The 24,338-nt window shown below is 40.0% G+C and overlaps 1 protein-coding gene and 1 pseudogene across 25 annotated transcripts in view; one reads left to right on the top strand and one right to left on the bottom strand.

Moving 5' to 3' along the window:
- The window catches only part of DENND1A (DENN domain containing 1A), a 533,371-nt gene that overhangs the window by 112,575 nt on the left and 396,458 nt on the right, over positions 1–24,338 (top strand). The window lies entirely within an intron of this gene.
- LOC147362562 (glycine cleavage system H protein, mitochondrial pseudogene) lies at positions 10,962–11,534 on the bottom strand (annotated as a pseudogene). Its single transcript, XR_015136361.1, has one exon. The product of XR_015136361.1 is annotated as a glycine cleavage system H protein, mitochondrial pseudogene (transcript).

Here is a 24,338-nt window from a genome sequence, read left to right on the forward strand (position 1 = left end):
CTTCTCCAGTCACTGCTGTTGCTTCTGCCCACACCATTTTCCTTTTCCCTACTTTTGTCCAGTTCGTTTGCTTCCTTGAAATCTATGCTCCAGTGGTATTCAGGAAGGCTTTTATAATCTCTCAGTGTAAGTTGGGTCTGTATATTATGTGCTGTCATAGCATGCTCTGGTTTTTCTTTATAATATTTACCTCTCATTTAGTATCTTTCTTTCATGGTCATAGATAGCATGTTTCGCTCACCGCTCAGTTATTTCTAGAGTTTAGCACAGTACCTGACACATAAGTACTGAGTAAATTTGTTGAAGGGATGAATATTTGTTGAAATCAATGAACATTACCTGCCTAATAGGGTTGGTGTGAAAATTAAATTAGGACACAAATGATGTCTTATTGCATATTATGTGGTACATAATGGGTTTCTGGTATTAGTTTCTTTTTTTTTCCCCCTAAGCATTAAGAAAGGCCTCCCAGTGGTTTTCAAACTATAGGTTATGGCCCACTAGAGGGTAATGAAATCAATTTAGTGGGCCACAAAGTGAATTTTAAAATGTGAAATGGAATAGAATAGCTATTATCAGATAAAATAACATGATAACAAACCTAGACAGCATATTAACAAGCAGAGACATCACTTTGCCAACAAAGGCCTGTGTAGTCGGCTGTGGTTTTTCAAGTAGTTGTGTACAGATGTGAGAGTTGGACCATGCAGCAGGCTGAGCGCCAAAGAATTGATGCTTTCAAAGTGTTGTGCTAGAGACGACGTTTGAGAAGAGTCTTTTGGACTGCAAGGAGATCAAACCAATCAATCCTAAAGGAAGCCAGCCCTGAATATTCATTGGAAGGACTGATGCTGAAGTTGAAGCTCCAATACTTTGGCCACCTGATGTGAAGAGCTGATTCCTTAGAAAAGACCCTGATGCTGGGAAAGATTGAGGGCAGAAGGAGAAGGGGGTGACAGAGGATGAGATGGTTCGATGGCATCACTGACTCAATGGACATGAGTTTGAGCAAACTCCAGGAGATAGTAAAGGACAGGGAAACTTGGTGTGTTCCAGTCCATGGGGTCGCAGAGTCAGACACAAGTTAGCAGCTGAACAAAGCAACAAAGAAAAGTAGTGTTTCCTGAAACTTGTGGTTGTGGGTGTTCTGTATTACCAGTTGGAGATCAAACATATTTCTTATACGGATTATGGGTAAAAGAAAGAAGTCTGAAAGCCGCTATTGTAGTGATAGCACAGTGTAGTGTAACCTATAGGCAACGCTGTGTTTAAGTTAGGGCAGCTAAAAGGGGATATATCCAGTTCTTCAAGAGATGTTACTCTCTGTGCCTTTGCTGACTTCTTACACTGTTCAAGGCCCTAGAACCTTCCTTAGGCATCAATACAATCACCAAAACTTCTGGGATTACTAATTTACCCCTTTATGTGGAGCCTATATCTATTTCTAACCTGTGTTTTTTTTAAAGAAATTTTTACTTATGTATACTGTGTACTCTGGCCTTTTCCACTATATTGAAAATGTATCTCCATGTTGTTAATATTTGTTATGGTGACATCTGTCTTATGTATACTATATAATGTTGATGTTAGCATAGTTATATCTGTCATAATGACATTCTTTAATAGCTCAAATTATTGCTCTTATTAAATTTTATTACTCTAGTGACTTTATAGGCTGTTAATATTAGTTTGATAAAATCAAGTGCTGTACAGATGTATAAAAAACCAGATTCTATGTAGAGTTATAGAAAGACAGACCCAGATAAAAGGAAACCACAGCATTTAAAGGATTAAGATGATAATAGTTATGATTATGGTAGCTTGGTAAGTGATTTCATTTTTCAGTGGATTTTTAAAATATGGGGTTGATAAATGTTCATGTAACTGAATTATGGTTTCCTTCCTTAAAGCCAGTGGTCAGTTCCAACCTTTGATGGTGTTGACGTTCTCAGCATTAATCACTGTTTTATATTCCAGTCTCTAAGGATGCATAAATTATGATAATAAAAGCTAAGGGAGGCTGGAGCTTCTGGTTGTTGCTGCATTATTGTGTCCACTGGGATGGTATTTTGTGTGCTTGTCCTCTGCATATTGTTGGGCTGAGAAACTGGATCCCATCCTCTGCAAAGCTAGAGACACCAATGGATTTTAAAAGGCATGAGAAAGCAGCCCTGTTAAGGCACCTGTTTGGAACTCTTACAGACTTGATGGAACAGAATATCCTGGGGATCTTATAAAATTTTATACAAGCATAGATTGCCCCCTTCCTTAGAGTTAATATGTTTTGAGCTATTAATGGAAAATGCTCAAATAATACAAAATTTTACCTCTAATCCATTGTAAGAAAAGACTATGGTCAAGATGCAGAGTTCAATTTTCATGTTTTCTTATCATGAATTTCTGTCACTTGTTGCAGACTGGTGAGTTAGATGCTGTGCTACTCTTAGAACAGGAGCTATACAGTGATTTCTTGTTTATTCTTTACATTTTTTCATTTTAAAACTGAGATTTACTTTGGAAAACTCGGGAAATTGCAATATAAAAATTTTCCAATGCTCAGAAATAATTTCTGTTATTATGTATATAGTCAATCTGTTGCATTTATACATGCGAATACTGTTTTTCTATGACTATGTGATGAAATAAATATTTTAGAGGAAAGTACGTATTACCAAAGTAGATGAAGAAGAGGTAGAAAACTTACCTGGAACAGTATTCACGGAGGAAATTGATAAAGTTGTCAAAACACTGCTCCTAAAAAATTGCCAGTTCCAGATGGTTTTAGCTAGTCAGTATTCACATCTTTGCACAGGATGCCTGTGCTGTTTAAACTGTTCTAAAGTGGTTTTCAATGGCATGCTTCTTTATCTTACCATGTTGTTGTAGCCCAAACAAAAAACACTAGGACAGAAAGATAAGACAAAAGTATAGACTAGTCTTCAGTAGTATGTGAACCAACAACTTGCAGATGTTCACCTGGGTTTAGAAAGGCAGAGGAACCAGAGATCAAATTGCCAACATCCGTTGGATCATCGAGAAAGCAAGAGTTCCACAAAAACATCTACTTCTGCTTTATTGACTATGCCAAAGCCTTTGAATGTTTGGATCACAACAAACTGTGGAAAATTCTCCAAGAGATGGGAGTACCAGACCACCTGACCTGCCTCCTGAGAAATCTGTATGCAGGTCAAGAAGCAGCAGTTAGAACTGGACATGGAGCAACAGACTGGTTCCAAATCAGGAAAGGAGTACGTCAAGACTGTATATTGTCACCCTGCTTATTTAACTTATATGCAAGAGTACATCATGTGAAATGCTGGGCTGGATGAAGCACAAGCTGGAATCAAGATTGCCAGGAGAAATTTCAATTACCTCAGATATGCAGATGACACCACCTTTATGACAAAAAGCGAAGAGGAACTAAAGAGCCTCTTGATGAAAGTGTAAGAGGAGAGTGAAAAAGCTAGCATAAAGCTCAACATTCAAAAACTAAGATCATGTTATCTGGTTCCATCCACTCATGACAAATAGATGGGGAAATAGTGGAAACAGTGAGAGACTTTATTTTTTGGGGCTCCAAAATCACTGCAGATGGTGACTGCAATCACAATATCAAAAGACTCTTGCTTCTTGGAAGAAAAGCTGTGACAAACCTAGACAGCATATTAAAAAGCAGAGACATTACTTTGCCAACAATGGTCCATCTAGTTAAAGCTATGGTTTTTCCAGTAGTCATATATGGATGTGAAAATTGGACTATAAGGAAAGCTGAGCGCCAAAGAATTGATCTTTTGAACTCCATGCATGTGTCTCATGCTTCACCTAGGTGGCCGGAACAGCTAAGTCCTGGCTGAGCCATTCTCTGTCCCATATGGCCTCTCTTCATTCAGAAGTTCAGCCTGAGGTAACATGGAAGTCATGTCCCAAAAAGATGAAAGCAGAAGCTGCTGAGCTTCTAAAGGCTTAGGCCCCCAGATTGCTCTGCATGATTTTCACTGCATTCTGTTGTTCAAAGCAAGTCATGAAGTCAGCCCAGTTGAAGGAAAGGGCCAGCAGACTCCATGACTTTGAGAAAGAAGTGCCATGTGCCAAAGGAGTGGTGGGAATTGTGAGGGACATCTTGGAAGGCAAACTATCACGTTCGCTTATATGGAATATTGCTAAGGCCTGGAAGCCTTCTGTCTACTCCTTCCCTGAATCTGCCCTCCTGTTGTCCCTCATTTCTACCCTCAGGTAACATCCACGGTCCCCTCACCACTCATTTTCCCCTATTTTCTTGCTTTTCATGATTATTTTTACCACATATGTAAGTATCCCTAAATAATGTATTAGTTTGCATGGTTGATATGAATTTATATCTTAAGATAATCTTTTAAATTTTAACTTAGAATAGCTACGTTGGAGATTATTTATAAAACTCAGAAAAGCAAAAAGAAAAAGCTAAAATAGTGTCTAATCTCAATTCCTAGGTATAATTGCTGACATTCTGGTATATGTTAACACACGTGCACACACTCCAATTTATATCAAATATTTCTTATTCTCAGAATCTCTTTTTTCTTGAGTTTGGGTGACAAGGCTACTGCATCATTTGAATCTTTAGTATTCGATTCCTAATTTTGGAATGACACATAGCAAGAATTTGGATTTTTGAGACTCATCCAGACATTTATCTGACTGTTAGGATGGTTAGAGTTTGGATAGTGAAGTCCCCTTCGGTACGTGTACATATGTGTATGTGTACATTCTATACGTGTACCTATGTGTGCATGTGTTTAAATCATATGTAATTTTAAACAAAGGCAGAGGGTCTGATAGTAAAGCTATTCTTTAAAAATTAGTATGGAGAAGTGTTCTCAGTAGATAGCTGTTAAATGCTCTTCTACCACAGTTTTCAAAGTTTCTTCTTCTGTTAGCTTTTTACCATTTCTTAGCCCATCCATGAAATGTTCCCTTGATATCTCCCAATTTTCTTGAGATCTTTAGTCTTTCCCATTCTATGTTACTGTTACAACTTACATACGGATGATTAGCATCTTTAAGTGTATGTCTTCACATAAAAGGATATGTTCTTCCTCAAGCCTCCCAACCTGTGGACCAGTGTGCTGTTTACTATTTATATTTTCCTACAGTGAATACTATTCTGATTCTGGGAGGGATTGGGGGCAGGAGGAGAAGGGGACGACAGAGGATGAGATGGCTGGATGGCATCACTGACTCGATGGACGTGAGTTGGTGATGGACACAGAGGCCTGGCGTGCTGCAATTCATGAGGTCGCAAAGAGTCGGACATGACTGAGCGACTGAACAGTGAAATCTGTGTAACTTTACATCTCCTATTATAATTTGGTATAAAGATGAGTTATCTTTAAAAGCACTTCTAGGGACAGTAATAATCTCTGATCTTGTAGGCCAAAGATTGGTTCTCAGTCTTATCCCTGACACTTAATTTGTGCCCTCATTAATAGCCTAAGCTCTGAACCTCAACTTTGTCATTTTTCAAATGATGATAGTAGCACCTGGAGTTGTTTATGTAGAGAGTTTGGGCATTTTTAGAACGGGGCAGTATTCTCTTGCTGTGAGAAGGTGTGGAGTTAGTGGGACTGATGAGCACTACTGTCTGCATTTAGAATACCTCTTTGTATTTTCCTCTTTTATATATCCACTATATTCCTGTAACATTTTACTGGATTGTTTTGAGGACTTTATGAATTCTAAAGTTTGTGAAAACTCTTTGAAAACTGTCCAGTCCTTTGTGAATTCAAAGTAAGATGATATTTGCTTCTATTCAAGGGACTATTGAAATGAATCACTCTGTTGCCCCCAAACCTAGTGTTAGAGAGACAGGTAATTATTTATATTCCTCCAAATTGTTTTGATATTTGTCACAGATTTTTGATTCCCAAATTAACATTCCCAGTTAACAAGGAGTCATATTGAATAAACTTATAAACTTATTTGAAATTATAAATCTGCTGAGAAACAGCTTCATCCACAGCATTTAACTTCTCAGTTTAACCTATAAAGCCTATTTCACCTTTTTTTAATGGGGAGAGCTTGGTGCAGATGAAAGTTTGGACTTTGAAATCCTATAGATTTGAAATTAAGTCTTGGCTCTGTCACTTAATAGCTTCATAACCTTGGGGAAATCAGTTAACGTCTAAGATATGTTTTTTCCATCTGTAAATTAAGAATAATATTGCTTATCTCATAGGATTGTTGTGAAAATTAAAAAAGGAAATGTTTAGTTAGTTTGGGGTCCATTGCCAAATAGGCCCTCAATAATTGTTTCCATTTTCCTTATCCTCTGAATAGTTGCAGTAAGTTTTCCTATTCCTTCTAATTATTACACCAATTTTTTGGGGGGCGGGGGGAATACAGACTACTAGGTTGTCCTGAAAGACTAAATGATAGATATGTTTTAGCCTATCCATGTACTAGATATTATATAATAAAGGAGAATAAGTCAGTTTGGAAAATTAGATAGAACATAATATTGTGTATCTTTAGGAATTCTCTTAGAAAACATGCTTTTAATAAAACATTTTCCCCCTTTTGGGGTTGTGGTTGGAGGTTATCCCTGATCTGCAGTAAAATCGCTATTTGAAATAACTGACTTTCTGATCCTTTTTAAGATCCTGTTCAATATGGTGCAGTTGTCTGTAGTCATGTGAATTTATTAAACTAGTTTTATGGTCAAATGTGTATTTGAGGGGGGTGTCATACTTTATACAATTGCTGAGTATCTAATTAGAAATAGTGCTTATGCTGGTCAGTGGTTCCTACTGATTTAAAAACAGAAGGTGCATATATAGACAGTGCCTAGATTGTATTAAGTTAGTTGCATTGTCATCTGACCCTGTAGGGGAGCAAATTATATCTTGAATAAATAATTTTGAAGGATAAAGCTATTTGTGATATCTTTGTTAAGAAGGTACTGTTTTATTTCCATCATCTTAGTTTCAGTGACATTGAATGTCTTACCTAACCACAATACTTCTTTTCTAGTGGGGTTTGGTGTTTATATGTCGAATCATTTTCAGTTTTATATTTTTAGTGAAAAAAATTGTCAGTATTAGGTATTCATTTAAGGACTTTGAGTTCATTTGTTTCCAGCTGAAGTTGGAATCATTGGTAGACTCACAAATATATCATTCAGTGAATGTTTAGTTTTTCTTTAAATATTTTTTAGGTAGCATCACTTGGACAGAGGAAACTAGTGTGTATTGTTCTATTAATAAAGAAGTGGTTGTTCTCTGATTTGATTGTTTGAATTGTGTGAATTGGAGAGTAATGTTTTTTTAGCATGACACTTTGGGAACTGCTGCTTGGTTAGGATACTTTTGTTTCAAGGTCTCTTTGAGTCAGTTCCTATTAAACATGAAATGTGACAACCTGTATAACAATGAGAATATTTGAACAATACAATACTTGTATTATTATTGTATGGCTTTGAGGAAAACCTCATACTGTGTCTAATTGAGTTTATTATGATTAATGATTTTTTTAAACCAAAGAGTATTTTTTGTTTTCTTGACCATTGAGCTTACATTTTTAAGTGGATTTAAAATATACTATAAAGTATGTAGAATGAGAATTTGCAACCTAAAAGGTAATTATACAGCAGTTTTAGTATAGCATTTGCAAAGAAATACTGTTAAAAATTATATTCTCAATAAGTTAGGCTTTAATAAATGGCAGGAGAAGGAAGGGGTGAAAAATATTAAATTAACATATGCTTTCATTAACAGTTCCTGTGAATTTTTATAAAAGAATTGATCATAGTGAATTTATTCAGTAAATTATCAATGTCCATGTTATATACCTCCTGAAGAATGCCTTGTAGTGTCATATTCGGAAACATATCATTAACTAAAATGGTGTTCTTTCCCTTTTTCATGAGAACAAAGAATTCAAATTTAGCTGCTTGATACTAGCTACATTATGTAAATTATTGTGGTAAATGTTAACATTATGTAAAAATCTCCAGAGTAGTTGCATGAGGATTTATATTGGTGAAATAATTTTTGTTTATGTACTAATGTCACTATGAATGACGCTTAGAGATGATTGCAGCAGTATCAAATGAGGCATTTGTTTTCTCTTAACATTGCAATTATTGAGATAGGCAGTTTCCTTGTGCCTTTTTTCTAAAACTAAGCTTTGGAAAGAAGGAAGCTGTGAGATTGTGAAGTTTAGGGCTAGGTAAAAGTTTGGATTTGTGTCCCCATGAAATGCTCCTAAAGCTTAATATTTCACGATTCATAAAAGAAATCTGGTAGAAATATCTGACCACTTTGCTCTTGCTTAGTGTTTGTACTTGGTGGTCTGTTATCTGTTTGGATTCATTGTTTTTGTTGGATAAATGTGAATCAGGTCTTTTTCTTTGGGTCTAAGAAAAATTACATATCCAACTCTTTCTCGAGGCATTTTTTTGGATGAGGAAGGCTTTGCCAGCTGCCCTTAGGAGTTAAAGAGCAGAATGGGTGTCACCAGGCAGAGACAATTGGCTGTCCATTTGAAACAAGTTTCCTGCCTGCTCACACCATTCATAAAAATAAATTACAGCTGGATTAAAGAACTGCCTTAAAAACAAAAATTCATAGCTTTTCAAATAAAATGTGAAATATTTTTAAAGGTATAGATAGGAAAAAGATTTCTTGAAATAAGATATGGAGAAGCACAAATCATGAGGTAAAAGACTTGATTTGACCTTACTAACCTTTAAAATTTTGGTATGGCAAAAAAAACCAAACAAACTATAAACAAAACAAAATGATCAGATTGAAGGAAAAATTTGGCAAGGCTTGAGATCTAGAATAATAAGGAAACTGAAAGAAATAAGTAGAAAAATAGACCAAAATATTAAATAGCAAGTCACAAAAGAACAAGTTAAAATAACCACCATGTGAAAAGATTACAGGACTAAAAATCAAGGAAATTCAAATCAAAACCATGAGATGCCATTTCATATGTGAGACTGGCAGAAAAAATTTTAAGGTGAATAATAGCAAGTGTTGGTGAGCGTGTCGGGAAACAAAAGCTCTTAAGTGCTGGTAAAAGTAAGTGGAGGGTATTCATACACTGGGAACCAGCAGTGTCACTTTTACGTAGATAATGTAGAGAAATTATCACATGTGCACAAGGAGACACAATCAAAAATGTTTATAGATTTTTTAATGGTAGAAATATATTGAAATATATATAAATACACACTAGTTTCCTCTGTCCAAGTGATGCTACCTAAAAAATATTTAAAGAAAAACTAAACATTCACTGAATGATATATTTGTGAGTCTACCAATGATTCCAACTTCAGCTGGAATCAAATGAACTCAAAGTCCTTAAATGAATACCTAATACTGACAATTTTTTTCACTAAAAATATAAAACTGAAAATGATTCGACATATAAACACCAAACCCCACTAGAAAAGAAGTATTGTGGTTAGGTAAGACATTCAATGTCACTGAAACTAAGATGATGGAAATAAAACCTAAATGGTCATCAGTAGGGGGAATAGATAAATTATGACATATTTGTAGTTGGAGAATATTATAGCATTTAAAATGAATGAATCCAATCTACTTGAGACAAAACGAACAAACCTTAAAAATATAATTGTGAGTAAAAAAAGCAAGTTGAAAAATATTACATATTGTAAACCAGATATGGCAATGATAAAAATACAAAACAAATGTATATTTTGTTATGGGTATATTTGTATGTATTAACTGTATAAAAGCACGAAGGGAAGGGCTGCACACCAACCTCAAGACAATGGTGACCTCTGAAAAGGGGAGGAAAATGGGATGAGGATGATGGGTGATGCTTTAGCTGTATTTGTGGATAGGAATGTTGCAAAAAGTTAGTATTTGTGTCATCACCTGATAAGTCAGATAACATGTGGTATATTCATGTCATAGGAAACTAGTAAACTGTAAAAAGGAACAAACTACTTATATGTGCCATGACATGAACAAACTTGAAAAACATTGTGCTCAGGGAAAGACAGAAGCAAGATGCAGAGACCCCACAATGTATGATACCGTTTAGATGAATGTCCAGAAAAAGCAAATCTGGGAAGATAGGGGCAGATAGATTACTGCTTGTTTGGAACAGGAGTAGGAAAATAGATTAACAGTAAAGGGGCATGAGGGACTTCTTTAGTTTAATGAAAATGTTCTAAAACTGACTTAATGGTGATGATTTACAACTTGGTAAATTTACTAATAATTATTGAATTATACTTTATTTTATTTTTTTTGAATTATATGCTTTAAATGGGTAAATTATGTGATACATGCAATATACCAAAGACAAGCTATTAAAAAGTTAATATTTTTAAATCTCTATGGCACTCAATATAAGAGTATTTCAGAGGTTCAACTAAAAATTATTAAAAAGGACACCTTTCCATATCCTTCATACATAGTTCTAATCAATTCATTATTATTATTTTTTTTAAGAAGTTGACTGTTTTATTATTAAATTGTTTATTCTCCTGCAAGGCTGTTGCTTCACTGTATAAAAATAGCACCAGCAAACACAGTGTATTGCAAAATTAAGATAGTAATATTCTTCACTGGACACTATACAACTAACAAACTTTTCTCCAATGGCAGTTATTTCTAGTGGAAAGATAATTTTGACCTAAATCCAAGGATAGCTGTAAGCAAGTTACAAGTCATATAAGGTTTAAGATAACCAAGTTATCCTTGAATTACATAATTTTTGTAATTAGTTTTACCAGAGATAATTTCAGGAATTCTGAATATTATAACTGGAGCCTAGCCTGAAAATCACAGGATGCTGTGGAAAAAGATGCAGTGTTTATCTGGTCATTAGAAAGTTAAGGGGTATTTTCTTCAGGAAACATTGTTACAAGTAGTTTCTTTTGCTAAAAGTTGCTTTCTAAATATCTATCTACCACTAATTTAAGACAACTATGCTAGATTAAGTTGTTTCAAAGTAGTTTATTTAGGGGTTCCAGTTTCACTCCTCAATAGATTTTATGTATTTCTCATATGCTTCTTCACTCATTAGTTCATCTAGTTCTGAAGGGTTACTGAATGTCATCTTGATCAGCCAACCATCTTCGTAACAAGACTTGTTGACAAGTCCTGGATTTTCTGCTAGAGCTTTATTAATTTCAGTTACTTCTCCTGATAGAGGAGAATAGAGTTCACTAGAAGCTTTCACACTTTCCAAAGCACCAAACTCCTCTTGTTTGTTCAACTTTGTCCCAACTTCAGGCAGACTACAGTAAACAACATCTCCCAAAGCTTCCTGTGCAAAATTGCTGATTCCCACTGTTCCGACACCATTTTCTGTTGTTACCCATTCGTGTTTTTCTGTGAATTTCCGCACCGATAGCAGAGCAGGGCCGGTGCGCAGCTCCCGGACTGCACCCGCTCGCAGTCCCCAGGGCCGCGGCGAGCAGGGCGCGCTGGGTGCCGAGATGGCGCGCAGGCCGCCTACCGCGGCCCGCACGCTCCGCACGGCGCGCAGCGCCATGTTCGCACGGGTCTCCGTGAGGCACCTAGAGCACCCCGGCCCGGCGGGGGCGGGGCGGGACGGGGCGGGCCCCCCAATTCATTATTTTTAAAAAGGTATTGCAGTTTACAAAAATGTAAATCCACAAAGTTAATTGTAGAGGAGCCTGGTGGGTTACAGTCCATGGTGTTGCTCAAGAATCGGATATGACTTGGCAACTAAACAGCAAGAACAAATAGCTTAATGTATGTATATACTTAGCCCACCAAGATCAAGTTCAGTTATGGTACCGCAGTATGACTGTAGTTAACAATACTGAATTGTGTACCTAGTTGAAATTTGCTAAGAGTGTAGATCTTAAGTGTTCTTACCACACACAAGAAAGGTAACTATATATTATATTAGGTAATGGATAGATTATTTAGCTTGATTGATTATTTCACAATGTTTACATATTAATATGTCAAAGCCTCAAGTTATACTTTAAATATACACAGGTTTTATTTGTCAGTTACACCTCAGTACAGCTAGAAGATCCATTTGTGTGTCCTTCTAGTCAGTATCCTCCCTTCTCCTCCTGCCCGCAGAGGCAACTACTGTTTTGATCGTTACAACTGTATATTAGTGTTGGTTTTTGAACTCCATATAAATGGGGTCATCTAGTTTCTTTTGATCAAAATTTATCCATGGTGTTACATGTAATTCGTTCTTCCTAATCGCTATATAGTATTGCACTGTAGGAATATACCACAATTTATATATCCTTCTGTTGACTGATACTTATTTTACTACTAGCAATAAGCCTACCATGAATATTCTTGTGTATGTCTTTTGATACACCTGTACACTTATTTCTCTTGGCTATATGCCTAGGAGTGGAATTGCTGAGTCATAAGGTGGGTGTATGTTTGTTTAGCCTACTTAAATATTGTCAAATAATTTCTAAAGTGGTTGTACCAATTTATTGTTCCTAACAGTAAATGACGGTTCTGGTTGTTCCACATTCTCCTAAATCACTCTGAATGACTCTATAACATTCTATTACATAGATTTACCATAGTTTATTTAACTGCTGCTGCTGCAAGTTGCTTCAGTCGTGTCCGACTCTGTGCGACCCCATAGACGGCAGCCCACCAGGCTCCCCCGTCCCTGGGATTCTCCAGGCAAGAACACTGGAGTGGGTTGCTATTTCCTTCTCCAATGTGTGAAAGTGAAAAGTGAAAGTGAAATTGCTCAGTCGTGTCCGACAATTAGTGACCCCATGGACTGCAGCCTATCAGGCTCCTACATCCATGGGATTTTCCAGGCAAGAGTACTGGAGTGGGGCCATTGCCTTCTCCGAGTTTATTTAACTATTGCCCCATTAATTATTTAGGTGGCTTCATGTTTTCAGTGTTGCATTTTTTTTTTTTTCTTCTTGGCCACCCCATGCAGCATGCGGAATCTTAGTTCCCCAATCAGGGTTTAAACCCGTGTCCCCTTCATTGGAAGTGTGGAATCTTAACCACTGACTGAACTGTCAGGAAAGTTCAACACTAGTGTTTTGAACAACACTCTAATGAATTTTTTTGCAGAAGACAGTGATCTCCATGAAATCCATGGATGCTTTCTTAGAAGTAAAATTGGTGATTTAAAAGGCATCAGATCAGATCAGTCGCTCAGTCGTGTCCGACTCTTTGCGACCCCATGAATCACAGCACGCCAGGCCTCCCTGTCCATCACCAACTCCCGGAGTTCACCCAGACTCACGTCCATCGAGTCAGTGATGCCATCCAGCCATCTCATCCTCTGTCATCCCCTTCTCCTCCGGCCCCCAATCCCTCCCAGCATCAGAGTCTTTTCCAATGAGTCAACTCTTCGCATGAGGGGGCCAAAGTACTGGAGTTTCAGCTTTAGCATCATTCCTTCCTAGACATTTAAAATTGAGTATTTGTGCTGGTGAAAATTGCACTAAATTACTTTCTGTCCAACCACACTCTTAATTAAATATGAGAGCGCTTATTTACCCAGATTTTTGACTCCAGATGTTTCCCATACTTTGAACCTTTGCAAATCTGATGGGAGCAGAGGGAAAACAGAAGCATCTCTTTGTAACCCTTTTCTGGCATCTTTCAGGGTGGTGAGCTGTGGTGTATAGTGTCCCATCTTTTTGGGAAATGCCTTCAATTTTGGAAGCTGTGAGAGGAAAGGGAGGCCCAGTTGATTGTTTACAAGGTCTGGTCAAGGCTTTAGGCAAGAAGGATAAAAGAACTAAAGTTGAAATGTTGGTTACCTTGGTAACTCTAGACTATGTTGATGTGAAAGAGAGCCAACAGTTCTTTAGCAGAGACTGCTACTTGTCTTACAGGTCACCTACTCACCCTTCCTTTTCAAAGCTTCTTAATTTCTGTTGTACCTGGGTCATTTTAGGAGACTATTCCTTGTGTTCTATCAAGGAGAAACCATAGGATCTTGTCTCTTGATGCCTTCTTAGTACCTGCTGCTGCTGCTAAGTCACTGCAGTCGTGTCCGACTCTGTGCGACCCCATAGACGGCAGCCCACCAGGCTCCCCCGTCCCTGGGATTCTCCAGGCAAGAACACTGGAGTGGGTTGCCATTTCCTTCTCCAATGCATGAAAGTGGAAAGTGAAAGTGAAGTCACTCAGTCATGTCTGACTCTTAGCGACTGGATGGACTACAGCCCACCAGGCTCCTCCGTCTATGGGATCTTCCAGGCAAGAGTACTGGAGTGGGGTGCCATTGTCTTCTCTGTCTTAGTGCCTAACACATCACTAATTGTGATGTGTAAAAATAATCTTGCCATGAATGACCAACTAGTTCACTGGACCCCTTTTTTTCGCTTGGGAAGGGAAATGTTGTCAGGGTAGTTTTGTTATGGAAATGCAAGTCCCTGTGCTTGATGTGTGGAGAGACCAAACAATAACAAAATGTTAGAGTTTGGGACACAGAAAGGTTTTTTACAGGGCCCAGCAAGGAGGTGGGTGGCTCAAGCCTGAAAAACTGCAAACTCCCCGAAAGCTTTCAGCAAAGCCCTTTTATAGGAAAGGTGAGGGAGGGCATGGTTAGTTGTTGCAAACTTTCTTGGTGTCAGATTCTTTTTTCTTGAGGTCAGGTCATGGTCAGGTAATGATGTTCCCGTAAACCTCTCCCCCAAACAAATGTTATTCTCTGCTCTGACAAAGGGCAAAGTCCTAAGACACAATGTTCATCCTCCAAGGTCCTGCTCCTGGCTAAGAAGAGGCAGATCTCAGTTGGCAGCACTCTCAGGGCCAGGTCTCCAGACACTGGCCAGTTGTCATCGCTGAGAGAGCCAGGCACCTAACCCAGCTGACCCTTAGAGACAGGAGTTGGGGAAGAGGTTCACCACTGCCTCAAGGCCTGGGCCTGGCCAGTGGGTGGCCTTGGCAAGGGCTCTGGAGCCGTGCAGGGGGCTGTGTCCTGCTGGCCTGAGCTGGGTGAGCTGGAGGTCCTCTGGGAGACCAGGGATCTGCCTCTTACCTCACTTTCCACCCGACCACCACCACTCTGCTGACTGTTGGCTGAATAGCCCACTAACTGTCACTCATTGACAGTGGTTGCTTGTGGGAGGGACTCACTGTGGTGCTAACCAGTGGGTGAGCAGGACCACTAATGGTCCCGTGGTAACCGATGCCTGTTAATTGGGTAGGGCTGGGGTAATGGTGCACAGCAAAGGCTGTGTACTATGGTCTGTGTTCAGTCACACTCTGTGACAAATTTATAGGATTCAACAATCACAGATTGGAGAATTCTTTCCCAAGACACTGACCATACCTTCTCTCTACACATCCTAGCCAGTACACACCAACCCTGTATAACAGAGCAGGATGAGCACAGGCCTTAGCAGGCAGCCATTGCTGGGTCTCATTACTCCACACCATGTTCCTAGGCTCAGTTGTTGGTTGGTGCCTCAGTGGGCCCCACCCACAAGCAACCAACTCTCAGTGAGTGATGGTTAGTTGTTCTGCTCAGCTATTGGTCAGCACCACAGTGGGCCCTGCCCACAAGTAACTGTCAATGAGGCCCCAGTAGGGAAGCGATTCAGCCAAGGGTCAGTGGTGTGGTGGTCATCAGGTGGAGAGTGAGGTAAGAGGCATATTCAGGCCTTCTCTTGAAGGCCCTCCAGGTCACCTAGCCTTGGGCCAGCAGGTGAGCTGAAGGGCCCAGGGGACAGACTGGGGACTATGCCCTACAAGGCTCCAGAGTCCTCACTAAGGCCCTCCACTAGCTTTGGGCCAGGCTTTGAGGCAGTGGTGAATCCCTTCCCCCATCCCTGTTTCTGTGACCTAATGGCAGTGGCCATCTACCTGGGTTGCAGTTTGTGGGACCTGGCCCCTGCCTTTTGGGTGACTTGAGGAGACTGAAGGCTAGTTGGGTTTGGTGCCTGGTTCCCTCAGGGGTGACAGCTGAGCAGGGTATGGGAAACTAGCTGTGAAGGAACTGCCAATGGAGATCTGCCTCCTCTTAGCCAGGACTGGGGCCTTGGAGGGTGAAAGTTGTGCCTTGGGACTTTGCCCTTTCTGGTCAAAACAGAGAATGCCATTTCTTTGGTAGAGATTTACAGGAGCAGCATTACCTGACCATGACCTGACTTCAAGAATAAAGGATCTGACACCAAGAAGTTTGTAGCAACTAACCATGCCGCTCCCTCACCTTTTGCCTTTAAAGGGGCTTGCTGAATGCTTTCAGTAACTTTGGGGTTCTTAGAGCATGAACCACCCATCTCCTTGCATGAACCTGTAATAAACCTTTTTCTCTGTTCCAGACTCAAATGGTTAGCATTGATTGGCCTCACTATGCGTCGGGTACATGGACTTGTGATTCAGTAACACCTGCACCCCACTGCACTACCACAGCCCTCTTCTTTGACCACACAGTCCAGGTAGCATTCCTTCTTCCAGTACCGCACCCTTTGGAAGACAAACCATGTACTGCTGCCACGGTAGCTCAACATACACAACAAAGTTCAGCTATACTTTCCTTTCTGGGGTCCCCTGGAACTTACAGGAATTAAGTTTGCTTCATAAACTTTTCAGGATTAAGTACAATAACGGATGTGAAACACTTTGAACATTGACTGGCATCTAGTAGGTGCCTAACACTTTTCCTCCATGCCACCCAGAGGTAGAAAGCATATAAAAACAGTAAACAACTTCTGAGGTAACCAACTATTCTGTTCCTCTGGTGAATCTTCTGCTTATGTAGCAGTATTTTTACCAAAACTGTATGTACTCTCAGGCTGTACCTGAAATCCTGACCTTTCCCAGTCAGCCCTGCTGTATTGTTGGCTCCCATTTCTTTCCAGGTGAATGACTGATCTTTCACATTTGTCCTGTTTTCCTCATTGGGCCAGAGTGTTCCTTACTTATTCAGGCTGGACTCCTAACCTGTCCTTGCCTTCAGTTTCCCATCATTGGCCCTATCCAAGAAGGTCCAATCTTGAGAACCAGTAACTGTCTTGAGAACTGTAACAGAGTGTGGCTGAGTGCAGCTCTTAAGACATAGCTCTGGCTGTATACTGCGACCCCCACACTCTCTTACCAAGCAACAGTTACTGCAGGACCCTTTAGTGGTCCTGCTCAGCCATTGGTCAGCACCACAGTGAGCCCCTCCCACAAGCAAGCAACTGTCAATGAGTGACGGTTAGTGGGCTATTCGGCCAACAGTCAGCAGAGTGGTGGTGGTCAGGTGGACAGTGAGGTGAGAGGCAGATCCCTGGTCTCCCAGGGGTCCTCCAGCTCACCCAGCCTCAGGCCAGCAGGAGAGCTGGGGAGCCCAGGAAACAGTTTAGGGGGCTCTGTCCTGCAGGGCTCCAGAACCCTCGCCAAGGCCACCCACTGGGTGGGCCCAGGCCTTGAGGCAGTGGTGAACCGCTTTCCCAACTCCTGTCTCTGTGACCTAGTAGCAGTGGCAGCCTGCCTGGGTCACAGTCTGTGAGACCCCTCGCCCTCTGGGCAGCCTAACAGTCAGTTGGGTTAGGTGCCTGGCTCCCTCAGCAATGACAGCTGGCCAGTGTCTGGGGACCTGGCCCTGAAGGTGGCTGCCAACTGAGATCTACATCCTCTTAGCCAGGACCTGGGAGGGTGAACATTGTGTCTTGGGACTTTGCCCTTTCTTGTCAGAACAGAGAATTAACATTTGTTTTGGTGGAGGTTACAGGAACATCATTACCTGACCATGACCTGACCTCAAGAAAAAAGGATCTGACACCAAGAAGTTTGCAACGATAACTACGCCCTCCCTCACTTCTCCTATTAAAGGGCTTTGCTGAAAGCTTTTGGGAATTTGGGGTTTTTCAGGCATGAGCTAATAACCGTCTCCTTGCAGGGCCCTGTAATAAACTTTTCTCTGAATTTATTCTGACGTTTTGTTATTGTTTGGCCCCTCTTTGTCTTGCGCATAGAAACTTGCATTTCAGTAACCCCCAGATTGCAGCTGGGAAGAACCAACCCTGACAAAGCGTCACTCCTATTCTCAGGGATGAGTTGCTTGTTTATTCAAATTCGTCTATGAGGGATTGTGTGAGCAAGTCTTAGGGAAGCAATAAGATGGCAGCTTTGCTGCTGTACCTTTGTTTCAGTGAACCCTGAGCACAAGGAAGTTCTCTGAGAATCCAAGTTTATTCAGGCTTGGAAAAGAGTTACTGAAACTTTGACAACAGTTAACTTTAGTAGGATTGGGATTTTTTTTCTTCCCTCTCCTTTCTCTTGTGTACTAGCTTCTGCTGCCCACCTAACTGTTCGTCCACCTCCATCCCCCCCGCCACCCCAAACGACCCACCTATCCTGTAAGCCCTGTTTCTCAAGCCATCGTTCCTCACATATCTCCACTGAGCCATACCTCGGAATGGTTGTAGAACCCAGAAGCTATGGGAACCTTGATGAATTAACTCCTAGGAATTGGCTGACAGATTGGATCTGAGTGTGAGGAAAACAGCAGGAGTTCAGTGATGGACATGTTAAATTTGAGATGTCTGTTAGATATCCAACTGGAGATCTTGAGTAGACTGATAAATGAGTCTGGAGTTGGGAGAGGTCAGAGCTGGAGAAATATGCAGTTGACAGTGCATATTTGAAGTGATAAAACTGAAAAAGTGAAAGTGAAGTTGCTCAGTCGTGTCCGACTCTTTGCGACCCCATGGACTGTAGCCTACCAGGTTCCTCCATCCATGGGATTTTCCAGGCAAGAATGCTGGAGTGGGTTGCCATTTCCTTCTCCAGGAGATCTTCCTGACCCAGGGATTGATCCCAGGTCTCCCACATTGTAGGTAGACGCTTTACCCTCTGAGCCACCAGGGAAGTCGATAAAACTGAAAGAGACTAGCAAAACACACCACCAAGAACAAGTGAAGTCCAAGGACTACACTCTGGGGCTCTTCTTTCAGAAGAGGTCGGTGAGAAGCCCAAGGAGCAGCAGTGGGACAGAGAAGTGAGATGCTCTGGAAGCCACATAAAGTGCTTCAAGGAGGAGGAAGCAGTCATGGTGTCAAATGTTGTTGAAAGTCAGGTAAGATGAGGACTGAGGATTAATTAATGTCAAGAGTAAGAGAGTCATTGGTACATGAGTTGTTTTAGAGAAGTGATGGGGTGAAAGCTTGGTTGGCATGGTTCAGGAGAGTAAGAGGTTAGGAATTGGTGACAGTGAGTATAGATACTCTTTTGAGGAATATAGCTTTAAATAGGATGAGAGGCTGTATATTGTCACCCTGCTTATTTAACTTATATGCAGAGTACATCATGCAAAATGCTGGGCTGGATGAAGCACAAGCTGGAATCAAGATAGCTGGGAGAAATCAATAACCTCAGATATGCAGATTGACACCACCCTTATGGCAGAAAGTGAAGAAGAACTAAAGAGCCTCTTGATGAAAGTGAAAGAGGAGAGTGAAAAAGTTGGCTTAAAACTCAACATTCAGAAAACTAAGATCATGGCAAATAGATGGGGAAACAATGGAAACAGTGAGAGACTTTATTTTGGGGGCTCCAAAATCACTGCAGATGGTGACTGCAGCCGTGAAATTAAAAGTCGCTTGCTCCTTGGAAGAAAAGTTATGACCAACCTAGACAGCTTATTAAAAAGCAGAGACATTACTTTACCAACAAAGTTCTGTTTAGTCAAAGCTAGGGTTTTTCTAGTCTTCATGTATGGATGTGAAAGTTAGACTGTAAAGAAAGCTGAGCACCGAAGAATTGATGCTTTTGAAGTACGATATTGGAGAAGACTCTTGAGAGTCCCTTGGACTGCAAGGAGATCTAACCAGTCCATCCTAAAGAAAATCAGTCCTGGATGTTCATTGGAAGGACTTATGCTGAAGCTGAAACTCTAATACTTTGGCCACCTGATGCAAATAATTGAATCAATGGCAAAGACCCTGATGCTGGGCAAGATTGAAGACGGGAGGAGAAGGGGACAACAGAGGATGAAATGATTGGATGGCATCACCAACGTGATGGGCATGAGTTTGAGTAGGCTCCAGTAGTTGGTGATGGACAGGAAGGCCTGGCATGCTGCAGTCCATGGTGTCGCAAAGAGTAGACATGACTGAGCTACTGAACTGACTGACTAAGGATGAGAGGAATGGAGAGGTAGCCATGGTGAGGAGGTGGGGTTGACCTTTTAAAAATATTGCAGAAAAAATAGATTTGCATGCTGATGGTGAAGATCCAGCAGAGACATAAAATTAATAGAACAAAGAATTGGCGGAGCAGTATTTGAGTTGGTGAGAGGGGATATTATCCTAGTTCACAGGTGGAGGAAGGGTCTTTTCAGACCCTGTGTGCAGTTCTTCATAGTAATGGGATAAAGGCAGAGTCTTTGGGGTCAGAGATAATAAGTGGATAAAAGTGGCAGAGGAGGCTTGTGAGAGTTCTCTTCTGATTGCCCGATTTTCTCACTGGAGGGGCAAGTTAAGATAATTAGTGTTAACTGAGGTTGGGAAAGTTGGAGAAAGTATGACATAGTCATTAAGGAGAGTAAAAGAGTAATGACTTAAGAAAAATGTGGTATAATTACCAAGTCACATTAAAGCTCACTTAACAGTGAGTAATTCAAATTTAAAGTTAGCACAATTGTGCGGATTTCTTTAGCCACAGTCAGGTACAGGGGTGTAGGTAGATAACTAGATTTAACAAGGATTGTGGTTTTGCCAGGGAAGGAGGACAAAAACAAAATAAGAGAGGCATGAAGGAGTCAAGGATGTTGGTGAAGGAATAGTTACAAAATAGAATTTAAGCTAGGTAAGGAAGATAGTGTAGATTTGAGGTGGATGAAGGGCAGTGAAGAGATTGATAGAGTGTAGGTCATTGTGGAATTGAAGAATGAATTTGGGATGCTTTAGAGAAGAATGAACTGAAGGAAAGGAGGTAGGTCATGGTTGGAGCCTGAGGTACTTGAGATGTGATTATTGAGGGGGTTTCAGTTATTGGAACTGTAGAGTTCAGGTATGACCCTGGAAGTGAGTAGCTGAGATTGCTGGAAGACAAGTTCCTTGGGCAGGGAGGAGGGCAAAGAATCAAGAATTTTGGGATTTAGAAGCATCATCTAAGTGAATATGTAGCAAAATCAATAAGACTGTGGTGGGAGTAGTGGCAGAGTGAGGGGCAGTGCACCAGGATTCATGAAGGTTAAGGAATGAAAAGCAGTAGATGACAGCAGAGTTAGGAGGAGGAATATACTCCAGTGACTCTACTGAAATCTGGAGTTTTGGAAAATGAAGGAGAAAGTTTCCTAAAGTGACAACAAGGAGCAGAGACCACCTACTCCACCTTCAGGTCAGTGGGAAGAGAAGTGGAAAGGAAACATTCACCGCTTGAGAGGGCTCACGAGGAAGCCAGCTTTTGACCACAGTAAGAATGTGAGAATGTGTTGGGAACGTAGAGGTTGAGAGTTTTGCTGCCAGCTGACCATGAGTGCTAGAAAGACGTAAAGGAGCTTCTTGAGTCGGGGAGCAGTGTAAGTGAATGTGCCAGCTTGCTGTTCATTTACCAGTCATGTGTAAAATTCACTGCACTTTAGACGGTGGACATGGTTCCTTTTTAATTTTTTTAAGTGCCAGGGTGATTGAATATTAATTCATGTAAGAATATATAATTGGCCAAATTTATAAATTCTGATGTCTGATAGCATGGTCTGATTTAGACGTGAGAAGACGTCAGGTTTTGTAGGAAAGTAAATTGATCAGGCGGGCTAGATATGTGAATTTGTTTTTAAGAAGTAGAGATGAAATTGTGTGGGTTTGTCTTTTTTATATATGTAATTTTATTTATTTTTGGCTGTGCTGGGTCTTTCCTACTGCTTGGGCTTTTCTCTAGTTGTGGTGTGCAGGCTTCTCATTGTGATGGCTTCTCTAGTTGCGGAGCCTGGACTCTAGGGTACGTGGGCTTTAGTAGTTGTGATACACACATAGGGTCAATAGTTGTGGTTCCCGGGCTCTAGAGCATAGGCTCAATAGTTGTGATGCCTGGGCTTGGTTGCTCTGCAGCATGTGGGATCTTCCCAGACTGGTGAGTGAGCCTGTCTCCTGCACTGGCAGGCAGATTCTTTCCCTCTGAGCCACCAGGGAAGTCCTGGGTGGGTTTGTCTTAATGGCCAGGTTAAGGATTCTAGCTTTTTAGAAACATGAAAGTCTTCAGCCATATTAGAAGAACCAAACAGAGCTGTTTATTAAAATAGGAAGTTAATGAAGATGATCTGAATAATTCTTCAGAATGAGTCAAAGTGTGGTGAATAAAGCATGGTCAAGTTTAGTTCTGTACATTTTGGAGACCATCCAGGTTGGAGACCACCAGGGTTTTAGGGAAAGTGACCAAGTTATAACATATAAGACTACTCTCAAGAGTATAGTTTCCACAGTTAGCCAAATGAGTAAGAAATGAGGGAAAGTTACAGGGATGTGTTTATGGGACCTTCAAATGATTTTGCTAACAGGATACTAGTAAAAATTAAAAGAACCATTCTAAAAAAAATTTAATGTAGAATTGCCATATGATCCAGCATTTCCTCTTCCAAATAAATATCCAAAAAAAGCAGGAATTCGAACAAATATCTGTATTCACACATTCATAGCAACATTATTCACAAAAGCCAGAAGATAGAAGAAACTTGTGTCCATAGATAAATAAATGGAGAAACAAAATGTGGTGTGTACATACAATGGGATATTATTCAGCCTTAAAAAGAAAGGAAATTCTTACACATGCTACAACATGGATGAGCCTTGAAGACATTGCCAGGTGAAATAAGCCAGTCATCAAAGGACAAATATTGTATGACTCCACTAATGTGATGTACCTAGAGTAGTTAAATTCATAGAGGCAGAAAGAAGAATGATGGTTGCCAGGGGCTGGAGGAGGAGGAGGGAACAATGGCCAATTTTTTTAATGGGTTCGGAATTTTAGTTGGCAAAGATGAAAGTTTTGGAAATGGATGATGGTGATGGTTATACAATAATGTGAATAATGTATAATGCTACTGAAGTGTACACTTAATGGTTAAAATGGCAAATTTATGTTATGTATATTTTACCATGCACACACATACAAAAGCGATAAAGGATGTAGGCACTGCTTCTCTAATGATACAGATAACAACTAGCAACAATGACTTGTTTCTCCAGGAAAGAAAGGCAGAATTTTGGTATACGAAAACTGGTTGACAGGCATAGTATGTTTCCCTTGCTGGTGTGTCGGCTTTATCTATACGGTGTGTACTAGTTTGGCCTTAGTTCTCACTGTGGTTTGGTTTAGAGGTACTTGGAAACACATTTTCTTATGTAGGAAGACATTTTTTTTCTGTGTTCTTATTTGTTTTGTTTAGCCAGTGATTTTTTTCATAGATGATACAAGGATAACCTCTAGCCTTCAAAATTACTCTGAATTTTTAATATGAACTTATCTTTGAAATAGTGTATTTACTATTTGAATTGAGTGTTAGTTACTTTGGAGTCATTTTATTTATATCCTGAACTTGGCAAAAAAATTTAAATAGAGAAATTGGAAAGCTCTCCTTCATAATCTGCTAAAGCATGTTTCATGATCACACGTTTTAGTTATTTGTCCAGCTGTATTCTTATTGTTGAGACACAACAATGACTAGAAGACAGATCAACAGGAGAACATAGATAAATAAAGGCAAAAATGAAAACCAGTGTTGGATTCTTAGTAGTCTGGTGATTCTAGGCTCAACCCCAGCTCTGTTACTTAACTCTGAATTTGTTCTTAGTGAGTCTCACTTTTCTTATTTATAAAATAAGGCTACATCTACTTACCTGGCAGAGTTGTTGTTAGGATTAAATAAAATAATAAAATAAAACTACCTGTGGCAACAACTGGCATACCTAGGCATTCAGGAAGTGGTAGCTGATAGCATTATAATTATTACTTCAAAAATCTTTAATAAAACTATTTCTGAATCTAGAATGCAAACTTAGAAAGCAAAGGAATTAGCAGAAAGGTCCTTCAGTTTATACAAAGATTCACCTCAGGGTTTCAATAAGTCTGGGAGAGTCCCTGGTGCATTTGATGTTTACAGATCATTAGCAAACAGATGCCAGGAGGCAAATAAACTGTAGCTAAAGGATTTTTGAACCACTGACGATGCAGAGAAAATCAGTTTCTGATAAAGTTGTAATATTTTCTAAGTAGGTAATAGCAGGCAATGGGAAAATTTTAATTGGGTTTATAAAAGTTTATTTCAGGAACACATGAATTTCCAATTTGAGGTACACCTATACATCTGTAGCCATCTAATTTATAGTGCTTGCTTATTTCTCCACTGGGGTTAATAATATAACAACAACTAATATTTATTGTGTGCTTACTATATGC

Source organism: Bos grunniens, chromosome 11 (assembly GCF_055505025.1).
Source record: "Bos grunniens cultivar Pamir isolate PY7600 chromosome 11, Bosgru_T2T1.0, whole genome shotgun sequence".
Classification (NCBI taxonomy): Eukaryota; Metazoa; Chordata; class Mammalia; order Artiodactyla; family Bovidae; genus Bos; species Bos grunniens.